This window comes from Anser brachyrhynchus, assembly GCF_964034855.1.
Source record: "Anser brachyrhynchus genome assembly, chromosome: 2".
NCBI classification, from domain to species: domain Eukaryota; kingdom Metazoa; phylum Chordata; class Aves; order Anseriformes; family Anatidae; genus Anser; species Anser brachyrhynchus.
In genome coordinates this window covers 111,370,360-111,393,179 of record NC_137695.1, presented here as the reverse complement: position 1 = coordinate 111,393,179, position 22,820 = coordinate 111,370,360, and the positions used below count along the sequence as shown (strand labels likewise).

The window sequence follows — 22,820 nt, the reverse complement described above, 5'->3', positions numbered from 1 at the left end:
ATCCTTGTTTTACTGATAGGGAAACTGAGGCACAGAGAAGCTGTGTATCTTCTGTTGATGGCAGAATTTGGAAGCAAACTCAGCTCTTCTGCAGACCCCAATCCACACCATATGATCACCCTGAGCATTCAAATGAAAGCAAGTTGTCATTTATTTAAATTCATGGCCAACATCAACATTTTTACAGATGATTTTCCTTGCCTCTCTACAGATTAGTAAGAGTCTAGTAGTTGACATCCACTTTTTTTTTTTTACACAAAGCTATTCTCTCTGATAAGACACATAATGATAGTTATACTAGCACTACTCAGAAATGGATACACCAATTTTTCTAACATATTCAGGATTTGACTAAATTGGACACAGAAAACCTACAATTTTTCTCTAATGCATGTTAGTAATTTGTCTACAGCATATTAACTGAATTATGGACTGTGGGTATTGTTTCTTTTGAACATCAGTATAAAAGCTTTGAAATATGCCACTGCAACAGAAGCCCTGTGCCCTTTTATGTGCTACTACACAATCCGTCATATTAGCAAACCTTACATTATAGCTTTGCGTAAGTATTTATCATAGTTTTAGAAGCTTTCCTCTTATATTCACAAATATATGTCCTTTAAACAGCACTGCCATGATAAGAAAGACAAAACCACATAAGAGGGGAAGGAAAGACTGTGTTTCTTGCCCTCTTAAACATGACATCAGGCTTTTCTTCAGAGACCAAAGAAAATTCAGTATTTCCTGGCCAAGGTGGAATCCCCACACACACTGTATGCTTTTTTGGCTGAAATGCAAGAGGATTGAAGTTTACCTCAAATCTTCCTCTGAAGTGAGGTTCAAGGAGCTTGCTTGCCAGTATCTTTTTCTAAGAAAATGTTAACAGATTTTCTGGGGATCCTGTAGTCCTCAGACTGCTAGTTCAGAACACTAGGTCTTCTGACTCAAGCTGAGATATTAAGTTTAACTTGACTCTTTACCTTGAACTAAGCCATTCTTCAGCAAAATAAACCTTGCACCTGCAATTGATCCAAACAAATGCCCCCCTTTTTTTTCCCCTCCCATGGAAAATAGTACCAATTGGCCATGTTCAGAACATTCCTCAGTTACCTCTGACCTGCTCTGGTCAGATGCGCTAAGCTTAAGCTAAACTTATAAAAATGTATTTTCTCTAAATGAAGTAATACAGTAGAAGTAGTAGAAGTGGAACCCAAACATCAGTTGAATACTAAGTCTTATTTATTAAAATCATGAGTGCTTCTCTCCGATGGAGGAGGGGTACAGAAACAGAATGGTAAAGAACAGCAATCACCAGTTTAAAAAGCTCTCTTAAGTCAAAATAAGTCCAGCTGGAGAACGTTAGAAGGAATTACTAAAAAACAAGGATAGGGAAGCCAATAATGACTAGATAGATCATTGCAAGACTCACTTTCAAAATAAAGGAAGTCACAATTTGAATAAATATCCCTCATAGGGTTATACAATTACACTGTCTTCAGCTGTTTACTCACCAGTCTGATGCCAACACCTTTCAGAAGAGGACAGTTCTCTTAAACTATTTTCTCCTTATATATTTGTAGTTTGCAGCTATTTTTCCTGGCACACATAATGACAGCATGGACATAAGATGATTCACCAGTGTATTCTCTTATCTCTGCACACTGGCTGAAAGAAACACAGTTTGTGGGACTTATTCCAGATCAGAAAGGCACTGTGACAACAGAGAGGATAGAACTCATTTTCAATATGCATTTTATAATGAGAAATTTATCAATCCCTCTCAGCATGAATTGCACTTTGGAATGGGGAGGGAGCACAAAACTGTTTTAATGAACTCATCCTGAGGCCAGCCTCCTTCCAGGCATTAACCTAGTTCATTTTCTCTCCTTTGGGGCAAAGAATAGGTTGTGAATCACAACAATCCTGCTCTAGCCCTTGCTAACTTGCCAGTCAACTTCTTCCTAATAGTGAATTTCTTAAAGAACATACAATCTCTAATTGCCAATTTCTTGTTCTTCCTTTCCCCTTGCCTTTTTTTTTTTAAATAAAACCTCAGCTTCCCGCAGTTTATTCAGATAATCATTTGGAACAGGAAAAACTACACTGTCATCTAGCTTACACTCCTCTTTTCATAACTGGAACTAAAAAGCACAACCCCCTTCTTTCCATGCTTGGCTGGTTTTCCTCTACATATGGAGTATGTTCAGCTAGAATATGGCAGCTAGAAGGGAACTACAACCCACGTACTGAATCATCACATAAGCATCAATATGTCCTGAAAAATAAAACATACGGCCACACATACAAGTCAGTTATCAGAAACAGGCACAAGGGCATGTAATTGAGAACAGCAATTCCCAAACCTCACCGATTACCAAAATAGTAAGTACAAGTGATTGACTGAAATAACATAAGCAAATCTCTCCTCCGTATTTTAGCCCTGACAAGGTTTAAAATTAATATTATTGACTTATTTTAAGTTTCCTCGCAGTAAGATGTTTGATTATGAACATTAATCTAGAAGGACTGGTTTTAGACAATGCACCAAAGCCGATCCATGAGGTAGCATTATTACCCTTTGGTGCTCAATCTTCCAGCCTCATCAGGCCAAACAGCCTCTGATAAGCACTTGAGCTTACACCCCACAGCCTCCCTACTAAAATATGACCAAAGTCTCAGTCACAAGGGCATTTTTGGGTTCCCATCCAGTAGAATGACCAGACCCGTGGACAGCTGCCAGTAACAACTCAAAGCATCTCCCTGTCGATATGTACATGTTGATTTCATATCCCTTCATATTTCTGATCGCATATAGAAAGCACATCTAGCCCACACAAGAACAGCCAGAACAAAGGCAGCAGAAAGCTGGTTACCCGAACAGTTCATGCTGCCATTAGCCTGTTTCTTGAGTATGTCTGCAAAGACCTCATAACAGATGAATTGTTTCAGAAGTCGTATCCAACCAATAGGCAATACTGCCTAGCTTTAGGACTCTTTCCCACATTACAAAAAAATGAATAATTCAGGTTGGAAGGGACCTCTGAAGGTCACCAAGCCCAACTTCACACTTAAAGCAGGACCACACTGGAAATACTGTGAAAACAAAACACCGCTATGATGTATTTTGGTTTGTGGCTGATCTGCGTCAACACTTTTGACTTCTTAACCTGACAAATTAAAATGTAAGGTTCTCAGTTATTCTCAGCTGGACTACAGTGAAGCAAGAACTGAAGTTCCCTTTCTTAAAAATAAAATTTCAGAGGCACAAAAACCTCAGAGAAAAAAAAAAAAGTGTTTCATTGTTTACTTGTTCATTCTGTTTCTCAATACACCGTTATTGCAATTTGGACAAACTACTAATGAACTACAAAGCAAAGATCCAGTCATATGTCAAGGTTATACATTGAGGTTCATCCTGTACTTGCTTATATAGCAAATCAGAATAGAGAACACAAGCTTAGAGATTCCGTATTGTGAGACATCATAAGTATCAAAACTATACAGCACCTGCTGCATTCCTCTCTTTTTTTCCAACTACAAGCCCCTGAAGTGCATGTTACTGAATTCAAACTTATGCCCCTTTTCACAGGACAATTCAATTTAAACACATTTGGAAGAATGAATTATTCTACTGAATCTAAGTTCCAGATCCAATTCTCATTTATTACACTGCTGGGACAGTGTCCCTTAAATACTATGATCAAAAGCAACTCTTTTTTTTTTTTTTCTTTCTTCCTCTTCTTCTTCTCCTTTTAAAAGGCATCAAAGCAACAATGTTTGGATTAATTTTCATTTGTTCTGAACCTACAGGTTATGTGTATTTGTTCATCAGGAGGGACTCTGCAACTTCCCTAGTTCAACTCAGCAGTTAACCCATCCAAACTTAGCAGATAATCAGAAATGGATTTACTAGTAACACTGAATGGAGCTGCAAACCTACACTGCGCTGTGTAGCAGTGCTCAACCCTTCTCACAAACACAACTGTCTTATTTCTACACCAAATCCACATCACAACTGGAATCACCCCAAAGTCAGGCTTGACAGAAAGCCAGCCAGCTGTGCCGCAGATGGGAACTGAGCATCCATCTGCACGGCCATCAGGCACAAGGCATCTCTCAATAAAACAACCGTGCTGGACAGTCGGCGAACAAATACTGTTCATTATGATAGCTGAGAGCTGCCAGAAGAACGCTTCCCCCTCACCCTGTCCCAGGCTCTTCTAGCCCAAGGTCATGTCTGCTCTTCAAAATTAAAGCTTTTTTTTGGTGATGCTTTTGTTGTAGAGTTTCTGCAACACACTACTTCAAATAATATTTTTCATGGCACTTACACTTCACATTAAGAACTCCTGATCTAGTCATACAACAAAGGCAAACTATGGACATATTTTTAGCACTCACGCCAGCAAAAGCCATCTCAAACAAGCAACCACTGGGCAAAGAAAAAGAATACTCTAACGCTTTAAGACATCAGGTCCCAACACTTTTAATTCACGTCCTTTTCTTTTACATGCACACACATGCACGCTGTCCTCCCTAGTTTGTCAAGTCCACAGTTTAGAGGCTTTCTGAAGGAGGCAACTGGCCATGTATTTTCTGCGCAGTACCCAAAACACTCAAGCACTTAGTAAGTGTTATTAATAATAGTATAACTTACTTAATGCTACAAAACAGAAAATCCTGTACGTTCAGGTCTGCTGTTTCATTAGGAAAGATTCCATAGTTCAACACGAAAGCTTGCAACAGCTAACATGTTTTAATCTCGATGCCCTTGAAATATAGCTTGCCTCCCACATCTGCTAAAGTCATGATTGTTTTTTCACCTCCTCCCTCTAGGTCCACAATCTGGCAGGCAAGTCATCTTCCCCCTCCTCAAGAGGCTTGGAAACTGAGAGCTGACGCTGCTAATCCAAAGGAAAAAAAAAAAAATATCTGGCAAAAGCTAACCTTCAATTTTTGCTGAAACTGCTGCTATCAGGACTATGAGGATATGCATACCCTTCACGTGGAAGTTATTCTCCTTTTAAACACCCCATCACTAGTTCTGTGTGCCTCGGTCCCAGGCATTAAAGTCTTCCTGGATGTCTTTGCCCTTTACTTTCCCTCCCCTCTCCTCCGGTTTTCTTCAAAACTGCTCCTCTGTGAGCTGGTACTGTTCACCTGCCTAATCCACCTAATTTCTTGTTGTTCTCAAGACCAGAATTTTCCCTGTAAGAGATTAAGAGTGGAACGAGGAAGAACGATGTCTTAACAGCTTATCTATACAAATAGATTTTGGAAAGCATTTTTGACAACACTAGGGAACCACCATGTTCTTAAATGTCACATACATCAGAGTTGTCCTTGGCAGCAAGCTGTTTACCTTCTCTTGATGTAGTGAAGGGCAGAGCTGTAAAAATCAAGACCCGTCACCCAGTGCTTAAATGAATCACTTAATTGCACTACGAATTTGATTCTATGTAAGCGGTTTAAAGAAATTAGAAAATTAAGCTTCCTTGATCAAACAGCTATTTTCAAAGCAGACTGGGAGTGCGAGAGGATGGAAGAATTAAGCCATGCAAGGCTCTAAAGGAACACAACGTTTGAGGAGCTCCCCGGCAAGCCACTGAAAGATGGTGAGGCAAGAATAAACACGTTAAAATTGATGGCATGATCTCCTGAATGGCAAGACTGCAGTTGCACACTGAAACGCCAGATGACAAGCAACACCTGTCACCAAAGCAAGCAGACAGTAAGCAGAGAACTAAAAACAAGGAAGTTTTATGCCAACAGTGGGAGGACACAAGGCCCAGGACAGGGCATGGAGCACTTCACTCTCTCCAGATCCCAACCCTAAGACCAGCAAGACCTGGGTTTGTCACATTTATTCTTCATCCTGAGACATCAGTAACACGAGGAGGCAACACTAATGCTTATAAAACTCTGCCCCAAATCCCCCTGTTTCACCAGTGACTGCAGGGTAAGAGGTGGATGCCCAGGCTCCTCATGGCACAGCAAGCAGCTGCAGTCGGCTATCGGTAACAGCTCCAGCTTCACACTAGAACAGCTCGCTGAAGTGGGCACGATGGAGGATGCTCCAGAGAGCTCTGATCTCACCAAGCCAAGGACGCTGTGCCACATTTCAGCCCCTAAAAAGTGGTCACTTCCTCTTTACTAGGAAGATTGTGGAGGATCAGACACAAGGCAATTTCCAAGCACACTACTAATTACTCTCAGGACTGGGAACGCAACAAGGAAGGGACCACACACCTCACAGTCCCACTGAGCACTGGCACTGCAATTGCATATGAGCCATCTCTACCTTTAAAGAGACACCAGCGCTAACCCTTTGTGGAGCCACATTTAAATGCCACGTCGTTCTAGGGAAGAACAGCAGCCTGAGCTCTCTGCCAAGGAAGGCTGGCGCTTCCTCTGAAACGTTGGCGTTGCACCCCACACAGCAGAGAAAATGGTGCTGTGGGGGGAGATGCAGCAGAACCTAGCGCAAAACTAGCAAAACGCTCAATTCCATTTGCCATCCTAAACACAACAGTTTAAAACAGACATCGAATTAACCTTTATGTCACACTGTACTTTCCTGCTACTTTTGGTGATGTGCACAGATGAGTATTCATTTACAAGAGACAGAGAACAGTATTAATAGAGTGCATTTCAGACCACTTTTACGTCCTAACTTCACTTGCCTCAGCGTGCTCTGGTCAGATCATGCCAACAGTCTTGACAAGAGCCACTGAAGACTAATTGCATGATGATGATGATAATAGAAAAGAGACCTGGAGCAGCTTTTGCACAACATTTTAGGAAACTAGTCACTCCAGGCTTGTTCATGGCACCACTGTGACAGATGTCTGGTAATCTCTTGAGTAACAGTATCTTAAGTCTGCCCACACTGTTTTGCTGTTCACAGCTCCATCCATTTGAAAAACTACTTCAGAATAACCTAAGATCCTACCTGGGGAATATTAATTGAAGGTTTCTATCAGATCTTGTCATACAGACTCAGGCTGCTTCCTACCAGCTTACTGTTCCAGTGATTTTATGTCACAACATACAGTTCTTGCCATCTTCCCATTTTATGGGCATTTTATTGCAATTACAGTACAGCAAGTAGTAAGAAGTTAAACATTGTCAAATTCTTTGGTTAATTTGCATTTAGTCAACACCTGCTGATGACTCTCACATAGTATATGTATTTGGTTTTGGTCTATTAAACCTCTGAAGTGCCATAGAAGTTCAAAAGCCAAGCCAGTGAGAATTACATTACAGACATTTTGATTCAAATACTCATTTACACAATTCTCCGTGGCCTCTCACGTCCCAGAACAATTTTGGGGAAGCTACAACACCACAGTTTGACTGAGTTAGACAACAGAAACCAGTTGACATGGCTTCAGGAGTCACCCAAAATAGAAATAATTACATTTTGGAGTAATTTCTATAATGACCTCCGTATTTCTGCTTGTGACTCCCAAGCTAACCACAGCAGCATACAAAATTTTGCTGCTACCATTGTGAATGAGCACCATCGCAAGTTTCTGTCACCCACAAGTTCCTCAAACAGATATTCCGCAGTTTTTTCTTTTAAATATATTAATTACTCTATTAAAATATTAAGAGTCTAATATTACTGGATAATTCGTCATTATAAGCACCTTCACAGCATGACTTCTTATTCTGGGGTTATCTTTACTACCTACTTGCTAGTTCAACCATGCTCAGAGTTGCAAATGAGCCTTTGTAATGATTAACTGCAAATTCATTTACCAGTTCCCTCCCTACAATATGAGGATATTTTCAGAGTTCTTGGTAACAGGATGCACTTGGGATATACAAAACACAAAATCAGACCTTTAACGTATCTACATGTAAAATACAACACAAAACAAACTAATCAAGTTTGGGATTTAAAAGAAAAGAGAGAAGAAATGAAAGAAAGAAGCTGCAACTATATTATGCAAAAGCGTTTTGAACAAACATCCTGACAAGCAGTAGTTTAAGGAAAGTCATGACAAAACAGGATTTGAGAAAAGTCAATCATGCTGACAAAAAAACCACCATACAATAATCACAGAAACTTAGTGTTGTTTTATGATTGCCACTGTAATGTGTTTCTGAATATTTGAGATATCTTAATCAGTTACTATTTCTAATGAACTCTAGCTCATGGGACTAATTCTCTAGAAGACATCATTGTCAGAATGTCAAGGCTTATTACCCCTTCATTTGTCAGTCTTCTCAACAGTCCTCCTTCTCACAGTTCTGTTTTAGAAGCAAAGGAAAACATGTCTTATTCATTATGTGTGAGAAATGATTCTGCGAGCATTGCCAAGATACATACATCTCAGGGACGCATTACCACTGAGGTCTAAAACCAAAAATCTGAAGCATTTCATACACTAATGATTTCACAACTCTTTTTTCCAAGAGTAGAGATGTGATGCCTTAATATCATGTCCAAGCTCCAGGTTTTGTTAATTACATCCTACCTACCTAAATGCCCCCTGTAGTTTCAATTAGACATGGTATTCTTCTTCACTTCCCGTCTTGATTATTGTGCACTGTTGCTAAGCACTAGTTAACAGTTGCCACATTCACCCCAAGTTGGCTGCACTTCAGTGGTCATTCAAAGAATTAAATACAAAACATATGGTACAGAACCATACAAAACATAAAAGCACTTTTAAAAACCGCTCTAAAATGCTTAATACGAAAGAAACAGCAGGGTACACCCCTCAAAGTAAAATCCTTACAGTTCTACACCCACTTAAGTTTTTCTAGAAATATAGAAAATTATAGAGAAACGCAGTAAATCACCTTTTTTAAGCTATCACTAATAAAATTTCCTTGAGTATATTTTTGACGTTATACTGAATCTAGCTTTCCACTGAATGAACAGCCCAGCATTCATAATGTGATAGGCTTCACGGTGCATAGCTTCTTCTAGATTTCCGTTAAAAACTAATTTCGTTCCCCAAATCCCATAGCAATTATTAGTCTCCAATTCTTCTTCTTCCTTGTATCTACAAAATACTTTGGACATGACTCACTGAACCATCAAATATCAATGCCGATGGTAATGCTTTTAAAGCATTCCTTGAACCAAACCTACTTTTTGAGTTCTAGACAAACTTTTCGCACTTTCAAATTACCCCTTCTATTGTCTGTGACGCCCTCATGAGATCTTAGGAAACTGCATGTATTTTAACTAACCTAGTAAAAGCTAGGTTTTTGAACCTAAAATTCAGGTTGCCTATTCCCTTTAATCTCATATCCTGGGCTTAAAACCTGCCTTCCCAAAATATTATCGCTATTTCTGATTGTTACGTATCTACAGCCAAAGCCATCTAACAAAAATTACTGGTATGTACATATGGGTTTTTGTAACTAAACTTTTGTTGTGAAACACCTCAGGCACTTTTTTTTTCCACAAACATTACCAATGATAAACAAAAACATGCATTGTATTTGTTATCTGTATTAGTAGATGTATAATTAAACCTTCAAGGTTTGAAGCCCAATACTTCAAACAGGTAAGCACATACTGAAGATTATTCATCGACTTTATGGTAAGTTTTGTGGGAAATAGGGCTATGAGAAAAATTATTCCTGTACTTGAAATCCACAAGCGTTAAGATGAGGAATAAATAAACATTTCTGAGCAGCTCTGAGAATCCTCTCTAGATCCTTTTTCCTTTGCAAAGAGCTAATTAAAGTGATAATAGCATCCATCAGGCTCCATAAAACACATTTGTCCTACTCACAAGCTAATTCTTCACAGTAAGGACTGATATTTTCAGAGAAAGTAAGGGTTTTTTTTGTTTGTTTGTTTTTAATCTTTCTAGTGCTTATGCAATAAGCTTGCCAATCAATTGAAGACCCTTGTTTTTCTTTTGAGGGCATATCCGAGCCAGAGGAAAAAAAACCCAAGCTTAGCTATGCATTACAGTATTAAACAGCACAGAAAGCTTCTACCTGTCCTCCCTGGTGTCACACAGAGAGGTAGATTCTCAACTGAAACACGCACCTCCTCGCTTCACTCGCGGCTCTAAACAACTGCAATCCCTGTAATAAAAACGTATGCTGCATTTATTCCTAAGAAGTCAAAAAAAAAAAACAAAGATCGCACTTTCTCCTTCAACAGTCTTTTATTTTGACTTTTTAAAAACACTCTTTATAGCAAGGTATCAATGACATATAAAAAAGGTGAAATACAGTTTTAGTAACATTGAGTGCCACTCAATGGGTAAGTCACAAGAGTCACCAACTCAAAGCCAAACGTAATTACATTTAAGATGTCACATCTTCAGGTTATTTGTAACAAAAATACCGACAAGGAAAAGGAACGGGAAATATTTTTTCACTGAGTAGTGACACATCTGCCAATTGATAATTCTTAAATCGCAGAACGCGGACTAGCGCTTGCAGGCTCAGGGCCTAAATAAACAGCAACCAGTGGCCTATCCTCGGGGTTTTGGCCAAAATCCTACGGTCTGAAGAAAGTTTTCACCTTCCGGAGACTTCAGAAAGCAGTCAGGAAGCACTCGGAGGGGAAGGGCAAAGCCCCACAGGTTCCCAGCCGCTCCTGAGCGCGGCTCATAAATCTGTCAGCCGCTTTGGGGCACCCAGACCGATTTAAAGCGGCGGCTTCAATCCGGTCTGCACTTTTTGTTGCCGCTGCTCTCTTCCTCCCCCCTTCCCTCCCCACGGAGGGCGAGCCCTCACCGGCTGCGTCCCTGCTCCCCGCTCCCCAAAACCAGCCGGCACTCCTCACGAAACCCCCCAGCACCCCCACAACACCACCCCCAGCCCCGGGCAGCCCAGCACCGGCGCTCGGCCCCCTCACGGCCACCGGCGGGCGAGGCAGCCGAGCCCCCTGCCGGCGGCGGCCCCGCACGGCAGCGCGGGGCGGGAGGGCTCCCCGGCGGAGCCACCTGCACCCCCCCGCTCCTACCCCGCACCAAGCCGGGAGGGGGGTTTTGCACCCCCGGCACCCGGCCCCGGCTCCTCCCGGCCCCATCCGCACGGGGTCAGCCGCCCCCCCAGCCCAAAACGACGGCAACAAAGGGCCGGAGCCCACCCCGGGGAGGGCAGCGGCAGCCCGCGGGTGACACCGGCCGCCGGGTGACCGGCAGCCAGCCCCGCTGCCTTTGTGCCCTCCCCGGGAGCCCCGAGCCCCCCGCCGGCGCCTTACCTTGCCGGGCAGGGAGAGCAGAAGTTGAAGCACCTTCCTGCCACCCTTCCCTCACTTTTTTTTTTTTTCCCCTAATTTTTTTTTTTTTTTTAAATCCCCTCCCCTCGCAGCGAGCGACGCCGCCCGGCAGCCCCGGTGCCGCCGTCTCCCCGCGGGTCTCGGTCTCCCTCTGCCTCTCCGGCGGGAGGAGGGGAGGGGAGGCGAGGGGAGGAGAATGGGGCGGACCCGCAGGTGCCGCCCCTCCTGCCCTGACAGCGGGGAGAAAAGGGGTCGGGGGGCGGTGAGGCGCACGGGGGGCACCCGGGAGGCCCCCGGGGGTGCGGTGGCCAAGGGGGGACAGAGGGTGGGGAGCCCCGACCCCGGCCCGGGAGGTGGGACCGGGCGCTGGGGTGGGCGCGGCGTGATGGAGGGGGCCGAGGGGCTGCAGGTCTGGGATGGAGGGGGTGAGAGTGGGCACGACCCGAGGGCCAAGGGAATGGGGCGACGGAGGGAGCAGGGAAGCCGCATAACCCCGCAGGGGTGCGGCAGTTTTGGGAAGGGTCGTGAGGGGCAGCTGAGGCTCCTTGGTTTGCTCAGCCCAGAGCAGAGCAGGCTGAGGGGAGGCCTCATGGCGGCCTGCAGCTCCCTCACGAGGGGAGCGGAGGGGCAGGCGCTGAGCTCTGCTCTCTGGGGACAGCGACAGGACCCGAGGGAACGGCATGGGGCTGGGACAGGGGAGGGTCAGGCTGGGGGTTAGGGAAAGGGTCTGCACCCAGAGGGTGGTCGGGCACTGGGACAGGCTCCCCAGGGCAGTGGTCACGGCACTGAGCCTGCTAGAGTTCAAGAAGCACTTGGACAACGCTATCAGCCATCTAGGGTTTGATTTTTGGGTGGTCCTTTATTGGAGCCAAGAGTTGGACTCAGTGATCCTTGCGGGTCCCCTCCAGGTCAGGATATTTGATAATTCTGTGATTCGGGGCTGGGATGTAGTGAGGCTTTTCCAGCCAGATGGGCAACAGGCAGGCTGTGTGCAGGAGAGAGGGCAGGAGGAGAAACTAAGCCTAGAACAGGAGCTTAAGAAGGTTAAAAATTGCCCAAACAGATCCATTTGTGTGTGAGGGCATGAGGGACTGAGCCAGAAAGAAGGTGTGGACTGTCCTGAAGAGAAAATAGACCTCGTTGGGATGTCACAGCGCGTGGAGCAGTCAGACAGCAAAGGTAGCTCAATGGCTGGGGAGGGCAGAAGATGGCACCAGGGGGGCACGTAAGTTCCCCTAGGAGAGGTGGCAGTGGCCAGCCAGGGCTGTGGGCACAATTTATCATCAAAGGGGCCACTTCATGTCTTGTTTTGGGATTAGTTAGACATTGAGCTAGCACAAGCGTGGTAAAGAAGAAGCTGGAAAGGCTTAGTGAGCTGGGAGGGTGCTGGAGATGGAATAGAGGACGCTGTGAGCATACTTGTGTTGGAGATTAAATTGAACGGGTTCAAGGCAAGGCAGACAGATCAGGGAATATGAGTGCGTTGGAGGGGATGGACAGAGAAGGTTCTGGAACATTTCAAGCTCTAAGTGGAGCCAGAGCCTGTGTGGAGAAAAGTGGCTTTGGATTCTCAGTGTGCATGAAGATGAAGGTCAGATTTAGCAGGAGCGTGGGAAGGAGGCTAGAATTGCAGCAGGGCACTTTAAGGGTAAATATCCATTGAACTGCAGAAAAATGATTTTGCCTTTTCTTCCCTTTACCTTTGATTAAGTTACCATATGAGCCATCTCCTCTTCTTCCTTTTTGCCTTTTCAGAGGGTGTATCCCTGAGCCTTTTTCATCTCTCAGGACCATAGGTATTACGGGCTTATCTCATGTAGTATCCTACCTTTCTGTCTCAACAGCTGAGGAAAAAAGAAAAAAAAAGTGGCAGTGACAAAAAGAAGTGGTAGTATCATTTTTCTTTGACAGGAACCTGCTGCTGTGTGATGTTGAGAGGCAGAAGATGTTCAGTACTTTTCTCGCATCCTTTTCTTTTGTATTTAATGGTAAAAAGACTAAGTTCCAGCATCCTTGTGGGTGTTCTCATTACCACAAATAATGAGATTTTTCGTCAAAAAGTGGTAGAGAAAAAACTGTTCTTACCCCTCGGAAAAAGTCAAGATAGCACAGAGACGGTGTGGCACAGCAGTACTTCTGCTTCGTCCAGCAACAGGGAACAAGGGTCTGTCTAATAGCTAATGTAGATGGTTTCAAATATTCAACAAAATTAGCCCTTTTCTTAATCAATCACACTCTTTCTGATAGGTTTTCTCTATTGTTTCTGTTCTGTTTTCCCTTAATGTGAGCAATGCTTTTTTTATGCTTTGCTAATTTGCAGTGCATTTCATCAATGGGGATCAATTGGGATTGTAATAACGCATGCATGTATCTGTGTAGGTAAGGTAGAGACCAAAGGTTGGGGCATATTATTATGCAGTTTTCATAGCAAACTTGACAGGGAAGAATCTTTACATGTAACACGTATACAAAATATGTACAGTGCTGTCTTGTATGCACCTATATGAGTACATATTTCTGGTTATGTGCTTTCTTCCTATCAACTTCTTTGGCTATTGCCATAAGCCCCACAACCCTCTTACATATGCTGTCATGCCACAGTTGTTCTCAAAAGCAAGGTACCTGCTAAATAAAGCTTGTTGGCTACTTTGATTCTGAGGGGATTATGTAATTTTCATGTGGCTTGCCAAATAGTTGGTTTTGATGGGACTATTCACATACTTGAATTGCTTAGAGCTGGGCTTCAGCTGTGGATTTTCTGAAGATGCATCTCCATTAGCATATTTGGTGTCTTATATATTTACAATTTGCTACTAATATGACCCTTAACAGTAGGTAAAAATTTAGCCAAAGTGGAGTTGAAGAGAATCTGCCAAGTCAGATCAAGTTTTGTGGGCAAGTCCTAAACCTTTGCCACTTTGTCTGTTCTAAGCAGTATACTTAATTTTCTGGAAACTTGGAAGTTGATAGCTGCAAAAGTGTTTAGGCTGTTGTTCTAATATGTCCACTTGTATATGTGGACTATTCTGTTGATACAGTGCAAAATATAAAGGAATTAACCAGTATCAGTGTCAGTCCTGTGAGATAATATTGCCATGTATCCCTGAGCAGATTTAGACAGTGACATTATTATTACTTTAAGAAGTACATGAGAGATTTGAAAGCATATGGAGGTGCCTGTAAAATACCTGCTATAGTATATGATCATTCTAACCTGGATGGCTTAGTTATGACTAAATCAATCCTGGTTATTGCAGGCTAGATTTTCCCTGACCTTTCAGCTTAATTTTACTTAGGGAAGGAGTGAGAATTATTCTGGTAGCTTTAATGCAATAACTCTTTTCTTATTTGGACTTATTTTTGTTTTGCCTTTTTTTTTTTTTTTTGGAAAGGAAGAAACATTCATTATATGTTTCCTTCTAACTTTCTATTTTGACTATCAACATTTACAGCTTGTAGGGTGGTTTCATCTGTGCCATCTGCGTGCCATATTGCTCATCAGATGGCAGGATAAAATCTGTAACAAGAACATTTTGGGACGTAAAAGTCTTTCAGGGTTTGAAGCCATGATATTCACAGCACAAATGTGCGGAGCCGCTCGTGTAACTGAAACAGAAGACACAGAATGCCAAAGCAGCTGCAGAGTGAAAGAAAGGAGAGACCACACAGTTTGGGCAGCACACAGGCAACGAGAACAAAAGAACGTTTGAGGGAAGAAGAAAGTGCAACTTCAGGCAGTGAGAAACTGGAGTCAATCATTAGGAATTATTGACAGCAGACATGCACTCGCACAGCGATTAGAGGCTCGCTTTGGGATGCCATGCCAGTTAACACTGAGGTACAGGCTGCATCAGAAAGGCACCTGGTTTAGCAAGCGGCATTTTCTGATCCCTGGCTCGGCAGTGTTGTCATTCGTGTGCTGGGTTTTAGCTGTGCTTGTAGTTGCAAGGCAAGGCACCATCACCTGTCGGATCTCCTGTTATAAAGGACTGCTCAGAAACTTAATGTGGCATTATGGTTTGCTCAAGGATTGATGAGCCCCTGGTTGAACTACAGAGGTTGATAGATAGGTATCCTTCAGTCTTGAGCCCTCACAATGGATTTCATTGTCCCCTGCCCTTAAGTATCTCTTCACTTTCTTCACAATTTCCAATTTAGAGAGCAAAAGGAATAAGATCCCTTTGGATACAGTGTGCTAAATACTGTGGCTAGTAGGAACTGCCAGTTACCCCCTTCCTAGCCATGGGTGTAAACTTCTCAACAATTTTCAAACTTTTGGTTTTTGTTTTGATAGCAAAGGTGATCCGTTCATCTTAGATCATTCTGGACCAGAGCTTGCATTTATATCTGTCTTGCCTGTTACATATAAATACTCACTGATAACTTGGTATATCCAACCTCAAAATCTAGGTTTCAAGAAATTACAAAAAATAGAAATAGCAACGAAAGGGAACTCTGCTCTAATTTCTTGATATTCACAAACTATCAATTTCATACATGCTAGAAGCAGTAGTTTCTTTCCTTGGAACATTAGTAACAAGGTTTTATTTGATCCAACCTACCAAACTGTTGTCATTATATATTATAATAATTATGTATATTATAATTCTACCTGAACAAAGTGTCTGAATTCCACCAACCCTCTCTTGCAGTTGCTAAAAGCTGATAGCAAACTTTGCTTTGGCTTCCTTTGTTGGGGCTAAAGCAAATCCCACCGTCCTGATGGGTAATTCTGATATGAGCCTTTTAAGTAACTTTCTTCCTTCTGCATGAATCACAATGGTCTGTTATGATTTGTTATACCTTTCTCCTTTTATTGTCGTGAATTATTCTTTCCCTAGTTGTAATACTGTAAAGGGTCTCTAAAGTCAAGGCATCTATGAAATGAGCACTACCCAAATATTTGAGGGCTATTCCCTAGAGAACGTTTATTCTAAATGGAACAAACAGATGTACAGGATGAAACAGAAGCAGTGCTGGAGATGGGGAGTTGGAGTATGTAAAACTGAATGTTTTTAATGCAAACACTGAGGACAGAGCTAGGATCAGAATTCAGGTCTCCTAATGCTCACGTTGCCCAAAGCCCTGTCCAGCCTGGCCTCGAACACCTCCAGGGATGGGGCTTTTCTGGTGGTTTAGCTGTAGCACATCATCAGTGGCACACACAGGCTTTCTGTTCCTTCTTGATCAGATTTTGCAGAAAAAGCACTGTTTTGAGGTAATCACAAGAAAAAGCTGATTGTATAAAAGCCCTGGGGCTGATGGCTAGAATCTCAGTCTCGGTAAGAATTATAGCCAGCTTCTCATCTTTTGGAACTTTCTATAAAATACTTGGTGTTGCATTGACAGCTCTTGTTTACAGGCTGACAGCTGTACCCCATCTAACATGCAAGACCCAGTGGGATGCCATTTCCTTTGCTAAGAAGCATGCCTTTAACAGCAGACTATGCCAGTAAAAGGCAAAAGGCACTGAAGGTCTTCTTTGAACAGGAAGAACTTCTGGCATCTGTATGGCTGTGCTGCACAAGAGAGTCTGTAAGAAATTTTCTCTTTATAATTCTCTATATGATTTGTCAAATTCAATTTTGTATCAGGCAAGGCTGTGTAAAAGTACTACCCCTTTCTAATGCTTTCAGAACTACCATGAAAAATTAACTTCTGTATTAAGGAAAACTAGGTAAGGTAGAATTTGTCACGGCTGAGCCTTTAGAGAGTTTTGTTTTGTTTTGTATAAATTTTGGTTTTAAAATTATTTTCAAAATCCACTAATCTTCCAGTGGAATCCTTTTTAGTAACTAAGCTGTGTATTATTCTAGAATGCAGCTGACTGAAAAGTGTCATACAGTGTGAATTTGTTTTTTATGATTGAGCCTGTTTTACATACTCCGTAGAATTAGCACAGTCCATTTTGACCTCTGTCAATGGAAAGATAAGTTCTAACTTTTACTACACAACAAAGTGTTATTGATACATCGTCATTTTAAAAAGGAAAATGAAAAGCATGTTAACTGCTTGCTTTAAATGATTCAAGAAGAGTTTTCTGCTTGTAGTGCGATTTGTGAACTTCAACTAAATGTAAAGAATTTCCACGTGTGATATAAATGGAATGCTGCCTTCTGTTTAAATATTTTCAAAATGCAAAACTGAATGAAAACCAACCTCCATAAAATGGAAAAGCACGCCTGCGACTGACCAGGCAATAAAACACTCAGCTATGCTCTGGCTCATTCATCATCTCCTGGTTGTTTTCTAAGACACAACTTAGATCCAGTACTCCTAAATTACTTCTCCATTGCCAAACACATAATCTAATCAAACTCTGTTTTACAGTCTAGAGTAAAGTAATTCTTTTAAATAGGGCTTACTTACAGTCGAGGTAGTGCTGCCTAACTTAAGCCATCTAAAAGTTAAGCTCTTGTCTATCTTTATTTACAGACGGTGAAACTATCTTGTCAGTGCTGGCTTCATCCCATTCTAAATCGAACACCTTCAGAAGGCAACCTCTCTCCCCTGAATCTCCTCATCGACTTTGAAGGAGCTTAGAAACCTAGGTGAGACTGCACACCTATACACTACCAGCGCCTCTCCTTGTAATACCACCCTTCGCTTACTACAGGGATATAAAACAGTTCCCCCTGTTCTTCCCTGTTTGACATGCTCAAAAGGAGCACTCAGGCTTTCTACGGAGATCTGTCCCCTGGCTTGTTATTCGTAGATGGGAAAAGGACAGGTGGCACTTTCATATCAGCAATTAAATTCAGACCCCCCAAAGGCTTGTTTTGTTTTCTCTTGTTTTGCTTTCGTAGCACTGACATGATTTGATGAGTGAAGTTCAATGGTAATTTTTTTTTTTTAATTTGCAATGTTTCATGCAGTTGTTATCAGTAAGAGTGGTGAATCTCATCAAAGTAAATATATCAGTGCTGGCTAACATTTGTTGTGATATTTATTCTGCACCTAGCTGTAGAATGGCAGTGAACTTTCTATTTTATTTTTCTGGCTTTTTATTAAATAGTTTTGCTCTTTGTAAGAAGTGCTGCTCATGAACTAACAAGAAGGTAGCATAGAAAATGGCCCTAAATCCATAGTGCAGTCAAGACATGGAAATTGGGCATTTTATGGGTAAAAAACAGAAATCCCACAATTACAGAATTCCTGGCATTAGTATAGTGTTTGTAATGCAAGGCATTTTTAGAGTTTTAAAAATTGCTTTACTTTTTTTTCACTACATATAGTCTGCAGAGGTTTGTCTATCTAGAGTATCGAACCTTCCTCTTGGTTTGTTACTCCTTTGCTTTGTTGCCAGAAGGTCACAGATGTGTTTGAGCTTTCTGCGTTTTTAGAAATGGGAAATATTTTTAAAGTGAGTTGAAAAAGGCTGCACAAGCCCTCCCCATGCTTGTTTTGACACTGCTGCCTTCACCCAGACAAAATTCCTGCTTAAAGCAGCTTACGGTAAATTCCCCAGGCCCTTGTAGCTGCCAGAACTAACAGTCACTCCCCTCCTGGTTTTCCTACCAGGTCCCCGCACATCACGGTAGGCCAGACTTTATCTTAATGAAAAGCCGAGCTGCTAAGTAAAGTTAGTGCAGCGTTCACTGTGTCTTAACAGGCTGAGGTGCTGTCAGCAGCAGATCTCTCTCTCAGCCTTGCGGAGGCAAACCTCTGAGCTTACTGAGCTACCTACTCTCATATTTATAAATTCCCCGACTTCCCCACAAGGGTTTACACGTGTGTGAATGCAGACGCGGCTTGGCTGGGTTCTCTCCAAGTACTGGGAGCCAGGTAGGTGTGTGCTGCGCAGGGAGACGTGCCAGCTGGCTTTTCCACAGCCAGAGTTTCCCCCAGAGCTCCAGGAACACGTCTGGCAGCCGCCACACCTCTCGTGGGGAGCTCCGAGGGTCCTCGCCTTGAGCTGTCTTAACCTGCACTCTGCAGGTGTGCAGGCACACAGGATTTTAGCTGCTTGTCTTCCAGCCGGCTCTCGTTTCTCAAAGAAAAAAAAAAGTACAAAGTTAATTCTGCAGCATCCACGTGCCTACAAACCTCCCTGCAGGAATAAATTTGTATGTGAGTTACAAGGTATTAATTATACAGCACTTAATACAATATTAATACTTTAGTCTGCTGAATACTCCTTTTTCCTCTGCATGTAATTTTCCTGGGAGATAAATTTTTTTCAATGAATGGTAAAACTTTTGCTTTTAATACTGAGTTACATTTATTTGGGGATCAGGGAAGTTGGCTGGTTTGTAAAGATTAGTATCATTTGCCATCTTTCACTATATATTTTTATTTTTATTTTTTTATTTTTATTTTTTAATTTTTATTTTTATTTTTATATTAAACAGTGCTACCAAATGTGCAGTGGGATATGATTGTGAGCAAGTTGCTGTACAGTTTTCACATTCCCTTGAGTCTTCTGTTGGCATCAGTGAAACAGAATCAGGGGAAGGTCCCCAGATACATTTTGCAAGCAGTCTGAGATGGGATTCAGCCTCAGGTTTGTCAGCAGGGAGGGCTGCTGTGCTCGATCGCTCTGCCTGGGAACCTCCAACAGCCAGCAAATAACCCTCAAAGTAACCCCCAGTGCCAGCTCTGGCAGTGTGGGATCCTCATGACTGCAACGTGAGGTTTCAGGTCACTTCTTATTTACATATTGGGTTGTGGATTTCTTTTATTATATTTTTTTTTTTAACCAGGTTTCTTGGTACCTCCTGCTGGTTGAACAGAGAGGATTGTTATTGCCATTGGGAGGGAAGGAAACCTGTCTGTTTGCACTGCTGGGTTAGAAAGACTTCTAAAAGCAGCTGCTGTCCAGTCAGCTGAAATGACAAAGAAAATCCCTATGGCTACAAAAACTGGAGTCATTAATGCTGGGGGTTATTTCTAACATAAAACTCTAATTAAGAATTATGTTGTCAGTTAATCTCTGTTCATTTTTTTTTTATAAGGCAGTCCATCTCCCAGCAGCTCCAGAGAAAGGGTAGGTCCAGGCTATGCAAAATGAATCCCTGTGGGTTTTCTAGTTTGTTTACAAGAGTTTTTGTTCATCCGAAGTAACGAAAAGCCAGCTAAGTCTCTTACTGTCCTAACTGTCTCATACTGTCATAAGTCTCTTAGTGTCATAGCACTTAGCAATCTATGAGCTGGAAATAAAATATTAGACCACATAAACAAAACTTCTGCTTCCAGAGCAGCGTTGTTTTCAGATCAGTAATCCCACTTGTATGTGCATCCTCCCTCCTTTGCTGTTTTTCCTTAGCCCTTTAAGAAAGATTTTTCCACTTTTTCTTCTAAGAAAATTCAGTTTTAACATTTTGTACTTGAAAGCCAGAAGAGTCCTCTTGGTTTTTGGCACCCCAAAATAAAAATCAGGCATACTGCTGTCTGGCTCGGTAGGAACCTCTTCAAGGGGCAGTAATGCTTTTCCTGAAGTGCCGATGGTGCTTCGCGGTTGGTACCTCCAGCTAACATGGGAACTTGTAGTGTTGCCAGACAACTACAGTCCTGGGGCTTGGGTCCTCTCTACATCTGCTGTCATCATCAGTACCAGGAACTTGCACGCTACCCAAAAGGAAACTTGAAAAGCACAAGACTCAGAGGTAATAATTTCCAAATAAAGTTGACGATGAGGGGAATGTCACATTTTATGTGAGTGGAAGGTTTCAGGAAGGAAATCCCGTTGACGGTGAGAGCTGAAAGCAAATACTATAAGTAGCTTACAAAATCCTTCAAGAGAAACTACTAGGGAGGGAACCAGAAATTACTAAAATCAGTTTTGCCCTGTGTAGATGGACGTGAAATGGAGAAGGGTAAACACAGCGATCATTACTGGTCGAAAGAGAGTCTGGTCTGGCTTCATCAAACACTTTGGTCAACTACCTGCCCTTCTCACTGCCAGCTGACTGGAGGAACGGTGTTTCCACTTACACCTTATCTGGTTTCACTGGAGCAGAGTTGCTGAGCAACCAGTCAGACCAAGAGAATGCACAAGAATAAATGCCACCTCTCTGCACAGGGCTTGTCCTTCATCACATCACGATCAAGCACGCTTCCTTCTACTGTAAACACCAGTTGACACTCGCCCGTCGGGGAACAAGACGGGGAATTCCATCAGGATGCCAGGGAAGAAAGAGCTGCAAGCACTGGTTGCCCAGAGGGACCGAGGAATCTCCGTCCTTGGGCACGTGGACAACTTGGCACCAGGCTGAGCAGGGGGCTGGAGCAGGTGCTCTCCAGAGATCCCTTTTTCCTACCATCAGTAAGCAACCATGTACCGGCTCGGTAAAGAGGTTGGGACATTTCTATGTGCTTTCAACTTCCCAATAATTTTGTCTCTGCTGCTGTAGCTAACGTGTAAAAAAATGATAATAATGTGGTGGTGAGGTGTGAAGATGTGGATGGCTTGCATACACATAAACACACATGCACAGACGCACACAAGCACTGGCACTAGCTGCTCTGTGGGAAAGCAGTCCAGCAGCTAAATATGAGGATGGAGGGAGGGGTGCTTGGGGTTGAAGAAACCCTTAGAAAAAGAACGACTTCTTATTCTTGGCAGATTTTGCTTCCAAGGTGCTTGTATTGAGGCCCTGTAGCAAACTGGGCAGGAGCTCTGAATTGATGGAAGGTAATATAACCAGCACCGAGAGCTGGTTGCACAACTCAGTTACACTCTCACCCCTTTCTGTCTGCACCTCCTTTCCAAGAAGTGCCAGAGGGAAGAAATAACTTCTCTCTCCTGAATGGGGGAAACTCCATAGTCTTTTACTCTGGTACTTTCAGAAGTCCAGTAAAATAAATCATCTGACATTTATCCTGGACCTCAGAAATGTTTAAAGTTTTACCTGTTTAGGATAACTATGCTAGGGGCATGGTTTCCATCCCAGGGGAAAGACGTGCAAACCTTGACCTCAGCTGTACTTGCTTCCAGCTATGAGAAAAATTCAGGTTCATTGAATAGTTCCAGGAAAGTAATCCTTGATAATTCTCAGAAATCAGTCTTTCAGATAAATAAATAATAAAAAAACCCCTCTGTTCTCACAAATTTTATCATGCTGGTCCCTATTTTACACCGCTTTCTTGCCCATAAGTGAAATCCCTGGGGCATCAGGAGCTCCATCTCATGTGCTCTGGGTTTCAGACAGCACGAAGAAACCACCCTTTCCCTCTACTCCTGTAGCAACATCCTCCCTGACCTAAACCCAGGAGAACTAGGCCCAGTATTTCCGCATAACAGTAAGATCAGTACCAAATCCTGAAACACTGTAAATGCTTCAGCCCAACTGTGCATATAAAGATTTCATTACCCTTTTTATGTCTGCTTTGCAGCGGGAGTTTCTGCTCAGCTCTTGTGCCCCTCTTTTCTGAGTCCTTTCCAGAGCCCGTGCTTCAAAGTCCAGTTTCCCATCTTATTCCTGTGGCCTTTATTCTCTATTCCTAGATTTAGAGCTTCATGTTTACCTGTAATAAAGTATTACCTTACATGCTTGCTTTTTGTTTACCATCTCATTACATAAGTGACCTATTTTCATTTTAGTTCCTCTGGTCTTTGTGTCTGTGGCAATATTATAATTTTATGTTTTCTTTGCTATCACAGATCAAAATG

The 22,820-nt window shown here is 42.5% G+C and overlaps 1 protein-coding gene and 1 long non-coding RNA gene across 19 annotated transcripts in view; one reads left to right on the top strand and one right to left on the bottom strand.

Annotated features, from left to right (window-relative positions):
- The window catches only part of GREB1L (GREB1 like retinoic acid receptor coactivator), a 139,364-nt gene extending 127,986 nt beyond the window's left edge, over positions 1–11,378 (bottom strand). For 9 of the 14 annotated variants that reach the window (XM_080578022.1, XM_080578005.1, XM_080578008.1 and 6 more), the window contains exon 1: positions 11,192–11,329. The gene's annotated coding sequence lies outside the window, so the exon portion shown is untranslated. Of the gene's footprint in view, positions 1–1,511; positions 4,648–9,972; positions 10,063–11,191 lie in introns of those variants that run through there. The other 5 variants (XM_080578017.1, XM_080578011.1, XM_080578007.1 and 2 more) reach the window with 4 other exon arrangements.
- A 48-nt stretch (positions 11,379–11,426) lies between these two features.
- Positions 11,427–22,157, top strand: LOC308188682. Of its 5 annotated transcripts, none has more exons than XR_013945689.1 (5): positions 11,427–11,471; positions 12,273–12,388; positions 16,572–16,744; positions 17,645–17,760; positions 19,561–22,157. It is a non-coding gene; the product is annotated as an uncharacterized lncRNA (long non-coding RNA). The 5 variants fall into 5 exon arrangements; XR_013945691.1 differs by lacking the exon at positions 11,427–11,471 and adding an exon at positions 11,485–11,534; XR_013945692.1 differs by lacking the exon at positions 11,427–11,471 and adding an exon at positions 11,500–11,562.
- The last annotated feature ends 663 nt before the right edge of the window (positions 22,158–22,820 follow it).